The 16,411-nt window shown below is 28.9% G+C and overlaps 1 pseudogene; it reads left to right on the top strand.

Annotated features, from left to right (window-relative positions):
* The first annotated feature begins 12,297 nt into the window (after nucleotides 1-12,297).
* Nucleotides 12,298-15,766, top strand: LOC131172789 (putative receptor-like protein kinase At3g47110; annotated as a pseudogene).
* The last annotated feature ends 645 nt before the right edge of the window (nucleotides 15,767-16,411 follow it).

Here is a 16,411-nt window from a genome sequence, read left to right as displayed (position 1 = left end):
AAAATGAAAAAACAGCATAAGGGAGGACAAATCAAAATGTAGATAACATATAATGCAATCAAACTACCACAAAATGAGAGTAAATTAAGAGAAAAGCCATCATAACAAGCCTGCAAAATCATTCAATCTCGAGCAACCAGTTTTGGTCAAATAATCCTCGAAAATATTAGCTTCTCGAAAAGTATATAGGAAAGACATAATGGGGAGAGCTTGCGTCAGGCTAAGTGCGGAATTCAATCAGTCATTCAACCTCCATGGGCCTTATGACTTTCGGGTTACCCACCTGAGAGCATTCGTGGAGTCACTGTCCAAGATAAGTAATGGGCATTATGCGAAAGAGAGTGCTGATGAGAAAGCCTTGAGGCTTTATGGATAGCAAGTAATTCAGCCTCATTTAAATCCTCGACATTTGCGGGCCATGAGAAGAGGCAAAGGGTAGTACTGTATTTACTCATGATGATGTAGTCATATGATGATTTGTATTCCATATTTACTTCGCATCTGTATTCTGTTTCCAACTGATGAAATATCTTTTCCTATTAAAAAAAACGCATACTGTTTGCTTCACTAATGAAATGCTATTGCTATTTTACTTCAAAGGCTTAATTTTAATTAACAATTAAGAGCTTAATTTCAATTCCATCTTGATTCTATCACCTTGCTAAATCAATGATTATTAATCTCATTTATTATTAAATATTTAATTTTATCAGTAAGATTGTTAATATTTTCCATTGTGTAAAAACAGATATTTATGATTAATTTATAGTATTTATTAATAAAAGAGATCACTTAAAGATTAAATTATTTATTAAATTGATTACCCCCACATAAGTAGAAGTGTAAAAAAAAAAATACTCATTGCAAGAAAAACTCAATATTTTAATCACACAAGATATAAATATTATTGCCATTTACAGTAGTGGGCATGCCTTAATGATAACTACATATATAACAATATCTATGTTGAGTCTGCGAGACCCATATTCGACTCCCCTCTCATCTTACATGCGTAATAAAAAACAATTATTATCATTTATTTATACCATAATCAATCTTGCTATTCAAAGTTTACAAGCATAACACATAATAACGAATTTTTCATGATATAAAATGCTATTCTTATTTTACTTCAAAAGCTTAATTTTTTTTAATTAGTTTAAACATACCCATTTCATTATCAAACTTTCAATTGTTGCCCTGACAAAAATTAGGGAATTATTGTTGTTCTCAGTAATTGATTTTAAGTCCCTAATTAAAATTTTATTTATTTATAATTCTTAGCTTCCAGTTCTAATTAGGCCACTTGTCCGATAAATAATAATTTTCTTGTTCATTTAATGGAATTAATGCCTTCGAAAATCCAAGCACAACGGTCCAACCTCTTGTTTCTTATATCTTAACAACATATATATACGTCATATTCACTTTCGAATTCAAAATTAATTATATTTTTTTTGTTGATTATTAGCATCAAAATATATAATCTAAGATGTAACCATGATGTTTACTTTGATTAGACTTCAAATTCAATTTAATTAAAAAAATAAAACTCTTTAAGGAATACGTAATCTAATTAAATACTTTTCATTTATAATTTTTTCCTAGTTATTTGAACATTAGAATTATCAATTTCACATGCATAAGATAGTATGTTTGATCAATTATTACGTAATTAAATAAAAATTTAGTTTTTAATTTCATATTATTTTTTCCCCTTATAATGTGATGAGTTGACGTATATACAAATTTTCATTTTATCGTCCACTCAAACAAATAACAACAATTTAATGTTTAGAAAATAATTTATCAAAGTTAAACATGAAAATTTTATAGATAAATTTATGTCTTAATCATTTGAAAAATACCTAATTTTATTGGTCAATCGAGTCTTTACTATACTCAGACGTGTTGTTCAATTTGTAATTTAAAAATTAATATAGGCAGCATTAGTAAATACTAAACAAAAGTTAAGGTCATAATCCTTTGAATTGGTCTCATTCTCAATGTGGAAAAACTGCCAAGTTTGAGAGCCCTGCCTCCCCAAAATTCCTAGCAAATCAGACAAATTTGATGATATGTATGGAAAAATATTTTAAATGTTTGACACCAGCGTCAAACTTAAAACAGCTGGACTAGTTTATTATTAGGAATATTCCAGTATTAGAAATTTCATATAAAAAAAATAAATAAGAGACATATAAGTGAAAAGAACTCATAATTTTTTTTTTTTAAAGTTTAGAGTTAGATATAATTAATGTCAAATTGTATTCTTTCATAAGACTTATTAAAAAGTATTCTGTCCAGACGCTTTAGACTCTCTGATAGTATTAGAGCTGATGGTTCGGTAGGGACGAGATGATTCTCGTGTAAGGACGGCAACAGGTGATTACGTGTAAAAATCGCCTTATCCGAACTCGATTAATATTTTCAAAACCCAAACCACCTTAAGTTTAATTAAAATTTATTCTCAACTACTCGAACTCATCTCGAACTTGACTATTATTACCTTGAAAATACTAGAACCCTTTTATATATTTTAATTAAAATCTACATAAAAATTATTTTTATTAATAATTTATATTTTAAAATTTAATAATTCCTTAAAATATTTCAATTTTATTTTATATAAAATAAAATATAATTTATAAATATTATTATAAAAAATGTATTTTTTAAATTTGATTAAATATTTATATAAACGGGTTCAAGCAACAGATACCCAACATGTAAAATCCGAACCCAGGGCATTAAATTTCAAACTTAAAACCTATCCCAAACTCAATTATCCACTATCAATTCTGTCTTATTAGAGTTCGGTCGGATCGAATACCCACAAAAATCCAATCCATTGTCATCCTTATTGTCGTGGTGCCCCAACACGTAATGCATATTTTTCACCATTTCCTTCAACGTATTTCTCTTTTTCTACTCTTTTAAGGTAACAATTGATGAAATGAACTTGTCATGATTAATAGTTTTAATTTGACGTCTAAAATTTGTAGTCTGACGCTAGTAGGTTAGATGAATTCATTATTTTTGGTATGTTTCAAAGCAAGTTAATTCACTATTTGTTGATGTGTATATTTTAGAGTGTGGTGTGGGCAGTGAACTATCAACACATGGTGACATATTAAGTTTTAACATACTCCTGTTGGAGATGTTCACTGGAAAAAGGCCAACCGATGACATGTTTAAAGAAAATTTGAGCCTTCACAATTTTGTCAAAAGATTTTTGTCAGAGCAAGTGATTATAGAGCCCAATATTTTTCTGATGCAACCCAATGCAAACGCAACATCAAATCATATCCACAATTTTAGGAATATGTGGAAAAATATGTTCATTGGATGCTTGATTTCAATTTTAGAAATTGAAATCTCTAATTCTATGAAATCACCACAAAAGAGCATGAATATGAGTGATGTTGTTGCCCAACTCTCTTCCATTAAAAACAAACTCGTTGGAACTCATTACCAATAGAAAGATAGATTATAAGTGCACTTCAAGTGGAAGATAAACAATGCTTTTTTTTTTTTTTTTTTTGAAATAAATTAAGAATAAAGCTTGTCAATGCATGTAACAAAATATGTCCATCCCCTGCTCATGTAATAACCCAATAAATTTTTGAATTTTTTTTTTTTTTTTTTTTTTTTGTAAAATCAGTTGTTTAATTGCAAATGGATGCAAAGTCTAAACCCTTAATTTGTGATTTATTATGAATATGTGCATTAAGGCCGTAAGGAACCCGATAATGAAAAAATTGTATGACTGTAAGATGTAATTGGAGGTATGAAGCTGAATTATTAATTCCGTGACATGATCTTTAAAAAAAAAGAAAATATGATTTTTGAGAAATTAATTTAATTAAATTTAAATAATATTTTATTTTATTTAAATTTAATATGGGTAGCTTTTAAAGGGACCTAATTAAGTTTAATTGGGCCCTATGGGCCAAAGAAAACCTAGTTAGGAATTTTAAATAGAACCAATTTTATTTGTTTTCTGAAAATTACAATAAGAAAATATATTTTTCTCTCTCACTCTCCCATACAAATGCTATCTCCCACTTGGCCCCTCTTTATTCCTCACTTCTTATTGGTGCTGCCCCCTATCCTTATCTTCGTATTGGTTAAAACACCTCACCCATATCCCAGTCTCACCCAAATTCTCCAATCTCAGTTGTTTAAGTTATCTGAACCTTATCACCCTTGGACTCCAGACCCTATCACACCTCTCTCCCATGAGGGTAGAGAAGAGGAGGGAGAAGAAAAAGAAGAAAAGAAAAATAAAAAGAGAAAAAAAAAAAAGAAAAAAAAGGAAGAGAGGAGGAAAAATAAAAGATTCAAAAATATTCAAAAAGAGCTATAGAAAATTTAAAGATATTCAAAACGCTTTTAGTTCTTTCTCATTTCTTTTATTTTCTTTTCTTTTCTTTTCTTCAAGAAAATTTTCTTGCAATATTTCTTGAAGTTTGATTTTCATTATTTTCTTTTTAAAATCTATGTCATGTAATATTTAATTATATGTTCTTTATCTTTTAATTTGTCTTGCATGTTCATATAAATCATGTAATCATGTTTAATTTGAGGGGATACACAACTCTGCACATATTCAGTTTTTTTCGTCTCTCAGGTTTTTATTACTTTTCGTTATCTTATAAATCTGTAAAAATTTTAAAAAAAATATACTCATATTATACATAAAATTTTATTAATTTTAGGATCAAGAATCACTGAAAAAAGTTTTGGAATTTTATAAGTTATAGCTGTTAGAAATTAGGGTTCCTACAAAATCCGATTTGTAGCTTACCCGGCTTTTTGAAGCTCATATCTCCCTTGTTTCATATCTCCATTGTTTCTTAAAGTTTTTGTGCTAATCTAGTGTCTAAAATTAAGTTTAGAATCTTGTGAATCGTTTTCAATTTTTTTTGTATTCATATCTATTGTGGTTGATGAGTTATGAATTTTACAAAAAAATAGTGCAATTCTGTCACTGAAAAATTTATGATTTGTGTAGACCATTTGGTTAGGGTTTTGTTTAGTTTATAAATTTTATAATCTTGTATGATGTTTTGCTTGTCTTCTGTAATTTTTTCATGATTTTTAGGCATGTCCAACTATTTTTCAAAAATCAAATTTCTTATTACTGTTAATCTGCCAGAATCTGAGAATTGAATGTTTATGCATGTTCTTGAATTCTAATTAACATTTGATCTATTTTTCTGTGTTCTTTTAATTCAAAAAGTGTTATGAAATGTTTGGGATATGTTAGAAGACCTGGACCCTTAATTAGTTATAACTAATTAGAAATCTTAACCCTTTAGGAGACTTGAATTAGAATTCAATATGAATTGTTATTAGTATTTTCTTATTTTCTTTACTTTCTTTATTTTTTTAAAGTTTTCTTTATTTTTTTTTATTACAAACAAAATTGGTAAGTAGTCCTAAACTAAGTACCAAATAGGGCATTTACGTGGAACTAAACGGGAGTAAGCCAAAGTTATCATTGTTATTCTAGAAGAGAATGCTCTTTTTTAAGGGTAGCTTACTCCAATAGCAACTGCAATTACCAATAAGTAAGTAGCCCTAAATTTTTAGAATAGTTGTTGGCATAAAATTATAGTTATAATATGATTTTTATTTGGCAAATTAAAATTAACTTTTTTTTAATTTAACTGACTTTTGCATGTAATTAATTTAAATAAATATTTGATAGATTAAAATTAATCTTGTTTGTAAATTAAACTAACATTGGCATGTAAAATAAATTTAATTTAATACTTGGTAATTGTAAAATAAATTTACATATTAGAAATCTTTATTAGGTTGTGATTGTTTGAGCCTTATATGATATTAGAATAAATTACACATATACATAGTTTATTTAGTTTAATTATCCTTAAGGTAACTTAATGAAAAATTAATTAATTATGTTAAATAGAAACTTAGGGTTGCTTGAAATTGAATTTATTTGTAAATTAAATTCTCAATAATAAATTAATTTTAGTTATCTAGTAAATGTCATTTAAATAATTACCTACCCCATAGATAGGAATTACTTGTGCATGAAAACTGTCTGTAAATAATAACCCATTTGTGAATTACTTGCATGTGTAGGATTAGAATTACATTTTTAGGATAAAGTTTAATTGAGTAATAATAAACAAGTCTTCTAGAAATATTAGTAGAGGACTAGTATTTGAATTAACTAGGTTAGACCAAGGGTAAGGGTTGCCTAACAATTTCCCCTTTTGTACCCACTATCCCGAACCTAGAAATTAGGCTATAGTAATGACGATTGTGAAAACTTTGTAAGGAGTAAATTACCATTCATGACCCTCAGAAGAAATACTGAATATGTCCCAGTTATTACCCGGGTGGCAACTTCTATCTTTCTATACTTTCGTGGCATAAATCTTTAGTATCATAGTAGTATTATGGGAAAATGATACTTATCAGTGGTTTGATTCTATTAGGATTATATGAAGTACATGTCTAGGAAATGCTATCAAAGAAGGTGATACTTAAGTGAGATTGTGACTCCATCATTTTTCCTGGGCATTACCTAGTGTATTTTATATAATTCTAGTGGATGATATTTCGCCTCACACCTTACTACGACCTCACCTCTTACTCAAAGTGGTTCAAAAAATCTCTCTTCTTTTTTTCTTTTTGTTTCATCTCAGGTACTCAAGATTGACGACTCTGATGGAGAATGCCTGTTGATTACTATGAAGCATAACCAAGTCAATGTAATCCTTATCGTACCTGTTATATATGTACATTTGTCTCTCCATGTAGCTACCGATTATATATATATATATATATATATATATATATATATATATATATATATGTTTGTAATGCTTAGTTAGTATTGTGTTTCCTTCATCTATAAAATGTTTTTCTTATTTTATTCCAAAATCTTTTTATCTTAATGATAACTACATATATAACTATATCTATATTGAGTCTGCGAAACTCAAATTTGACTCTCATCTTACATACGTAATAAGAAAAAAGTTGTTATCATTTATTTATACCATAATCAATCTCGCTATTCAAAGTTTAAAAGCATAAAACATAATATATATATATATATATATATATATATATATATATATATATATATATATATATATATATATATATATATGCTAAGCGCTGTGTTTGCTATTACCCAATAAAATGCTATTCTTATTTTACTTCAAAAGCTTAATTTTTTTTAATTAGTTTAAACATGTCTATTTCATTATCAAACTTTCAATTGTTGCCCTGACAAAAATTAGGGAATTATTGTTGTTCTCAGTAATTGAATTTAAGTCCTTAATTAAAATTTTATTTATTTATAATTCTTAGCTTCCGGTTCTAATTGGGCCACTTGTCCAATAAATAATAATTTTCTTGTTCATTTAATGAAATTAATACCTTCGAAAATCCAAGCACAACAGTCCAGCCTCTTGTTTCTTATATCTTAACAACATATATATACGTCATATTCACTCTCGAATTCAAAATTAATTATGAAAACCCATATATATTTTGCAGATTATTAGCATCAAAATATATAATCTAAGATATAACCATGATGTGTGCTTTGATTAGACTTCAAATTCAATTTAATTAAAAAAAAAAGACTCCTTAAAGAATACGTACTCTAATTAAATACTTTTCATTTATAATTTTTCCTAGTTATTTTAACATTAGAATTTTCAATTTCTCTTGCATAAGATAGTATGTTTGATCAATTATTACGTAATTAAATAAATATCTAGGTTTTAATTTCATATAATTTTTTTCCCTTATCATGTGATAAGTTGATATATTTACAAATTTTCATTTTATCATCCACTCATACAAATAACAAGAATTTAATATTTAGAAAATAATTTTTGAAAGTTAAACATGAAAATTTTATAGATAAATTTATGTCTTAATCATTTTAAAAATACCTAATTTTATTGGTCAATCGAGTCTTTACTACGTGTTGTTCAATTTGTAATTTAAAAATTAATATAGGCAGCATTAGTAAATACTAAACAAAAGTTAGGTCATAATCCTTTGAATTGGTGCCATTCTCAATGTGGAAAAACTGCCAAGTTTGAGAGCCCTGCCTCCCAAAAATTCCCAGCAAATCAGACAAGTTTGATTATATGTATGAAAAATATTTTAAACGTTTGATACCAGCGTCAAACTTAAAACAGCTGGACTAGTTTATTATTAGGAATATTCTAGTGTTAGAAATTTTATATAAAACAAAAAATGAAATGAGTAAAAAATATATAAATAAAAATAACTCATAAATTTATTGCTTTAAAGTTTAGAGTTAGATGTAATGTCAAACTGTGTTCTTTCAAAAGGCTCGTTAAAAAGTATTTTATCCAGACGCTTTAGATTCTCATATAGTATTAGAGTAGATGGTTAGGTACGGACGAGTATAAAAATGATGGTCAATGATTCTGGTTTAGGAATGACAACTGGTAGAGTACCTGCGAAAATCACCCTACCTAAATTCGATTAATATTTTCAAAACTCGAATCGTCTCAAATTCGATTAAAATTTATTTTCAACTACCCAAAACCATCCCAAACCCGACTATTATTACCTGAATAATATCAGAACCCATTTAATTTTATATATTTTAATTAAACATCCACATAAAAAATTATTTTTATTAATAATTTATATTTTAAAAATTTAATAATTCCATAAAATATTTCAATTTTATTTTATATAAAATAAAATATAATTTATAAATATTATTATAAGAAAATATATTTTTTAATTTTAATTTAATATTTATATAAACAAATTCATATAATGGATATTCAGCATGTAAAACCCGAACCCTTTATGGCTATTAAATTTCAAATTCAAACCCGTTCCGAACCCAATTATAGACTACCCAAACCTATCCTATTAAAATTCGATTGGATCGAATACCTACAAAAATCCAATTCGTTACCATTCTTATTCTCGTGGTGCCCCAATACGCAATACATATTTTTCACCATTTCCTTCATCATATTTCTCTTTTTCAACTATTAGAAGATAACAATTGATGAAATAAACTTGTCATGATTAATAGTTTTAATTTGATGTCTAAAAGTTGTAGTCTAACACTAGTAGGTTAGATGAATTCATTATATTTTATATGTTTCAAAGCAAGTCAATTCACTATTTGTTGATGTGTGCATTTTGGAGAATGGTGTGGGCAGTGAAGTATCAAAACATGGTTGCATATTAAGTTTTAGCATACTCTTGTTGGAGATGTTCACGGGAAAAAGGTCGACCAATGACATGTTCAAAGAAAATTTGAGTCTTCACAATTTTGTCAAAAGATTTTTGCCATCACAAGAGATTAATTATAGATCCCAATCTTTTTTTGATGAAACTCAATACAAATGCAACATTAAATCATAACCATAATTTTAGGAATATGGGACAATATGTTCATTGGATTCTTGATTTCAATGTTAGAAATTGGAATCCCTTGTTCTATGAAATCGTTACAAAAGCGCATGAACATGAGTGATGTTGTTGCTCAACTCTCTTCCATTAGAAACAAACTTGTTGAAACTCGATTACCAAGAGAAAGATAGATTATAAGTGCACTTCAAGTGGCAGATAAACAATGCTATTTTTTTTTTTTTACTTTCTTGAAATAAATTAAGAATAAAACTTGTAATATGCATGTAACAAAATCTCTCCATCCCCTGCTCATATGATAACCCAAAAAATTTTTGAATGTTTTTTTGTAACATCAGTTGTTCAATTGCAAATGGATGCAAGGTAGTTCAAAAAATCTCTCTCTCTTTTTTTTTTTTTTTTCATCTCAGGTACTCAAGATTGATGACTCTGATGTAGAATGCCTATTGATTATTGAATTAATCAGTTCGGTGAATATTGAAAGATGTCAAGATTTTTAAATTTAGTCTGATTATTGAATTAATAAAAATAAAGAGTTAAGGATTTAAAATTCAACCAAAGCTAAATCAGAGTTTAGTTAGTATACTATTAACTAAATAGATAAAAATATTAGAGTTTATAATTATTCAAATTATAAATAGATAAAAATAAGAATTTTCAATTTTCTTTATAATAGTTATAGGTTAATAGTTTTTAATTATTTTAAGCTAATAGAAATAATTTAAATAATAGAAAAAGTTTTTGTTTTATAAATAAAATGAAATTAATTATTTGTTAAAATTAAATAAAGAAAAATAAAAATTTAAACTTCAAAAAGTAAGTAGTTTAAATAGGATGACTTAAATGGCTCATAAGTTAAAAGTGTTTCAAAAAAAAAAAAAAAACCTTAAAGCATTTAATACAATTTTGACTAAAATTACTTTTGACACAATTGAACTAGCTCAGTCTGAGCTCAATATCATTATTGTTTAAACGTATAACACATGATAAAGCAATCAAACCAAGTCCAGATTTATCTCCTATTCCTGGAAATTAAATGAGCTCACTTGTGATGTAGAAGGATGCCATGCACACCATCCTCCATTCTAGCAGGACAAATAAAATGTCAGTGCAAGTATACATCTACTGTAAGAACAATGAAAACAATTTTGAGTTATGCAAGGAATCATTCCTGTAGAATTGAAGCGCAGACCGGAAAATTCAGAATAATGAATATGCATGAGATTTGATGGCTTCAAAAATAAAATTTTATTTAAAAATTCATTTCATACTGAACATGTCTGACTCAGCTAAACGAATAAGTATTAACTAACAGAAATGTAACGTAGAAACATTCATGAAAAGAGTTGAATGCAAGGTTACCGCCCATGTAAAAAAGCCTGCATGAATCGTTGCCATTCACACTAAGAAATTGCAAAGCAAACAAACATAAAAGAATTTCTGATTAATTTCCTTAATGAATGTTTTAGTCCTTTTCCACTGACAAATTCTTGGTAATCTCACATAAAAGGTTAATCAATAGCCAACAAATTAGTTAGAAGTTCAATTAGTCGTGAAAAAGGGACCCATCCAAAATGCCCAAGGCAATTAAGTCTGCAGAACGTTAATCAATCATTAAATATTCTTTGAAGATATTGTGCAAACGGTACAATTTTTCTATTAATTAAAAGTTCAGTCAATGAGTTAATTGAACCAATACTTCTTCAATCGTGGAAAAGTCTAACCCATCCCAAACGTTGAGGGCAGTTGAAGTGTTGAAGTCTTAATTGGATGGCCACTGGCCGTCAGCATAGTGATCAAATGCATCAAGAATTTTCAAAATATATATATATATTAAAAAAAATTAAAAATAGTGTAAAAAATCATTTTTCGAATTATGACAAATACTTTTTAAAATTAAAAAAAAAATAATTTCATTTTTTAAGATTGAGACTTGACTATCATTGACTATCAAAATAATTTAGTTTCTTAAATTTTATTTATTAACAAAATATTCTCTATATTTAAGTTTCATATTTAAATAATTATCTAATTTATATTTAAATAATTATATAAAATTTTTTGAATCAAATAAATAGTTATTTTAAATATAAGATAAATAATTATTTTAAATTAAAACTTTGATACGTGAATTATTTTATTAATAAAAAAATTATTTTGTTAATAAAATAAAATTTTAAAGACTAAATTATTTTAAATTGAATAACAATTAACAAAGTTAATAGCCGATTTAGATAGTATAGAGTAATTTGCTAATAGAACTATACTTTGAGGATTACATTAGTACTCAAAAATCTGTTGTTTTCCTATAGTTCAGAGATTTAATTATAAATTATCCATATATATATATATATATATATATATATATATATATATATATATATATATAATTAGAATTTGTCTAATGGCTAAAAAGCACATCAATCAATTAAATGTTTGATTCGAATCCTCTTATGAAAAATAAATAAATACACATCTTATCGTAAGCGTTGGATTTTGTTGTATACCTTCTATTAAAGACATGTCATTGTTTAGGTAGGTAACCTACACAAAACGCTCGTATGTTTTAATTAGAAATTTTTTAATAAATTTAATTTATGAAGTTATTTATAAATTTTATTATAATATTGTATTATGTTAAATAATTATGAATAAATTCATTATTTATTTATAATTATTCATAAATTTTGAATAATGTAAAAGAATAAGCCAAGTGATTGACTAGTCTCTTCAACTATTTTTCATATTTTAATATTTCAACCATGTGAAAGAATTTTAATGTATCACATCCCTTCTCCATAAATACGCTTTATACTTGTTTAATTGAACCAACCAATTCCTACTCAAAGAAAGTCTCAAACTGCACATATGGGGCTTTATTGCAAGAGTTCCTCAGCATCTTTCTCATCCTTGTGCCTGTTTTCTCTTATTCATTTCATGTGCTTCAACTTGCCAGCAGCCTCTGCCATCCACAAGAACAATGAGACAGATCGACTTGCATTGCTGAACTTTAAGGCCAAAATAAGAGACCCTTTTGGGGTCATGCGCTCATGGAATAACAGTCTTCACTTCTGCCGGTGGTATGGTGTCACTTGTGGGCGTAGACACCAAAGAGTCACAACGTTAGACTTGCACTCCCACAAACTTTCAGGTCCCATATCACCACATGTTGGTAATTTGAGCTTCTTAAGGGTGCTGTCTCTTTATAATAATAGCTTCAGCCATGAGATTCCTCCTCAGATCAGCCGTTTAGGCAGACTGCAAACGTTGTCTCTTTATAACAATTCAATTGATGGTCATATTCCTCCTAGCATATCTAACTGTTCAAACCTTCTTTTCTTTTATTTCGATAACAACAATATTGTAGGCGAAATCCCAGTGGAGCTTGGTTCCTTACAAAGCTCCAAGAAATCTTTTTGAAGGAGAATAATTTAATAGGTAGCCTCCCGCCATCTTTTGGGAATCTGTCGTCCCTTCAGTTTCTTGCTGCATATCAAAATCATTTGAACGGAAATCTCCCAGAAACTTTAGGGCTTGGGCCAATTGACGAGTCTATGGTTTTTATCAATTTTTCATAATGGATTTTCAGGTAGCGTCCCTCCGTCTATCTTCAATCTTTCTTCGATCGAGGTTTTAAGCATTGCTGAAAACCGTTTCCAAAGGAATCCTCCCATGGGCATTGGAAGCTCTCTTCCAAATCTTCGAAGGTTTGATATTTCTGATAACCAATTCACGGGCCCCATTCCAACTTGAAATTTTAACGCCTCAAATCAAGAAATGCTGGCTCTAGCCCAAAATAATCTCACCGGAAAAGTGCCTTCTCTTGAAAAGTTGCATAGGCTTTCACAATTTGTGATTAGTGTCAACAATTTAGGAAGTGAGAAAGCCGATGACTTGAGATTTCTTTCCACTTTAACTAACGCCACAGCTTTACGAATCCTAGAGATAGGCAGCAACAACTTTGGAGGGGAACTTCCAACTTATCAAAAGAACTCCACTTCTTCGTCATACAAGAAAATCAGATATCTGGAAATATCCCAATTGGAATACAGGATCTTGTTAACTTGTAAGTTTTCGTTGCAGATACGAACAAACTCTCAGGTACCATTCCTTCTGGCATTGGACAACTTCAAAATCTAAAATTACTTCGCCTTGAAATAAATAAGTTATCGGGATATATTCCATTATCTCTGGGAAACCTGACAAATTTACTTGAAATTTTTTTATCTAAAAACAATCTTCAAGGTACCATCCCTTCAAGTCTAGGCAGTTGGGAAAAATTGATCACACTAGATTTTTCTGCAAACAATCTTAGTGGTCCCATACCCCCACAAGTTATTGGACTTTCCTCCTTATCAAAAGGTCTTGATTTGTCTCAGAATAATTTGTCTGGTTCCCTTCCAAAAGAAGTAGAAAATTTGAAAAATCTAGGAATCCTTGACCTTCATGCGAACATGTTGTCAGGGGAGATTCCCAGTGGCCTTGGCAGTTGTATAAGTCTAGAATTGCTATTCATGGGTGCCAACTTGTTCCAAGGATCCATTCCTCCCTCTTTTAGTTCATTAGGTGGCATTAGAGAGTTAAATCTTTCTCATAATAATTTGTCAGGCAAGATTCCAGAATTTCTAAAGAGCTTCCACTCAATACAGCTTTTGGATTTATCTTATAATGACTTTGAGGGCATGGTACCAGTAGAAGGAGTTTTCAAGAATTCTAGTGCTACCTTTGTGGCAGGAAATAAAAATCTATGTGGTGGCATGCCTGATTTTGGGCTACCTGTGTGCAAGTTTGAACAATCAAAGAGGAGACTAACTACAAAATTAAAGATCGTAATTTCCGTGTTTTGTGGGGTAATAAGCGTTGCACTTTTGCTTATATCTTTGCTTCTTTGGCGCCATTCAAGAAAGAGAAAAGGAGAATCTGCATCACTATTTGACGGAAATCCATTATTGAAGTTGTCTTATCAAAGTCTGCTCAAAGCCACTAATGGATTCTCTTCAGATAATTTGATTGGTATTGGTAGCTTTGGATCTGTATATAAAGGTATTCTTGATCAACAAGGAATGGTAGTTGCAATTAAGGTGCTTAACCTGACGCGACGAGGAGCTTCAAAGAGTTTTATAGCCGAATGTGAGGCCTTACGAAATGTCAGGCATCGAAATCTTGTCAAAATACTCACAGCTTGTTCAGGAATTGATTCTCATGGCAATGATTTCAAAGAATTGGTTTATGATTTCATGGTTAATGGGAGCTTAGATGGCTGGTTGCATCCGACTCTTGGACTAGATGAGGTGCCAAGGACTTTAAATGTTATCCAAAGATTGAATATTGCCATTGACGTTGCTTCTGCACTTGAGTATCTTCACTATCATTGTGGAACACCAATTGTTCATTGTGATCTAAAACCAAGTAATGTCCTTCTCGATGAAGAAATGATTAGACATATAAGTGATTTTGGGTTAGTAAAGTTCCTTTCTGTTGGAATGCTTGACTATTCAACGAATCAATCTAGTTCACTTGGAATAAGAGGAACTGTTGGATATTGTCCTCCAGGTATTTGCACTTCATATTTTCACCTTTTCCTTCAGCATGTTTGATGATGAAATGGTTTTACTTCGATGTCTAAAATCGTAGTTTTCTAATGCTAGCAGGCTACAAGAATTCATTATTTTTTATTTGTTTCAAAGCAAATCAATTAACTATATGTTGATGTGTGTATTTTAGAGTATGGTCTGGGAAGTGAAGTATCAACACACGGTGACATACTTAGTTTTGACATACTCTTATTGGAGATGTTCACAGGAAAGAGGCCGAATGATGACATGTTCAAAGAGAATTTGAGCCTTCACAGTTTTGCCAAAAGAGTTTTGCCAGAAGAAGCGAAAGATATTATAGATCCCAACCTTTTTCAAATGCAACTCATTGCGGATGCAACATCAAATCACAATCACAATTCTAAGAATACGAGTAACAATACATTTATTGAATGCTCGATTTCAGTATTAGAAATTGGAGTCCCTTGTTCTGTGGAATCACCACAAGAACGCATGAATATTAGTGATGTTGTTGCCCAGCTCTCTTCTATTAGAAACAAATTTATCGGAAGTCAATTACCAAGGAAGAGACAAAATATAGGTACACTTCAAGTGGCAGGTAATGCTATTCTTTCATTGAAATGAAGAATAGAATTTGCATGTAACAGGATCTCTCTATATCTTTTTCATATAAACCACAAAACTTTTTGGAATCTTCTTTTGTAACATTAGTTATTTACTTGCCAAATGTATGCAAGATGGCTTAATTTTTTTTTTTGTTCATCTCAGGTACTCACGATTGATGACTCTTATGCAAAATGCCATGAAGCAAAACCTATTATACCTAAGTCTATGTAATCCTTATCGTACTATATATATATATATATATATATATATATATATATATATATATATATATATATATAGTATTGTGTTTCCTTCATATCTAAAATGTTTTTCTTATTTAATTCCACAGGCTTTTTGTCTTTTTTTTTTTTTTCCTTTTTGAAAGATAATGAGATTTCTAGTATAGATGGAATAAAACCCTAAAAGGAAAGAACATCAATATGCTCATAATTCTATACTTAGATAGAATTAAAAGTTCTATACCATCTGCAAACTGGTGACATTATATAAGTTCACCTTGATATTCATGATTACTTATCAGCTTGTCAATTAGGTAAGATGAGGCAAAAATTTTTAAGAGCTTTGATAAATATAGTTGCTTGACAATCATCTTGTCCATCAAGTGAGCTGAGACAAGGATTTTCAAGAAATTGTGGAGATGAAACTTCTTCCAAATAGAGAAATCCCACCAAGGTGACAAAAATAAAAGCCATATAAGGCCCCAAGGAGTAAGAAATAAACAAATCCATAACATATATATATATATATATATATATATATATATATATATATATATATATATATATATATATATATATATA

Source organism: Hevea brasiliensis, chromosome 14 (assembly GCF_030052815.1).
Source record: "Hevea brasiliensis isolate MT/VB/25A 57/8 chromosome 14, ASM3005281v1, whole genome shotgun sequence".
NCBI lineage: Eukaryota > Viridiplantae > Streptophyta > Magnoliopsida > Malpighiales > Euphorbiaceae > Hevea > Hevea brasiliensis.
Note: the sequence above shows the minus strand (reverse complement) of the source record. Positions and strands in the feature narration are given on the sequence as shown.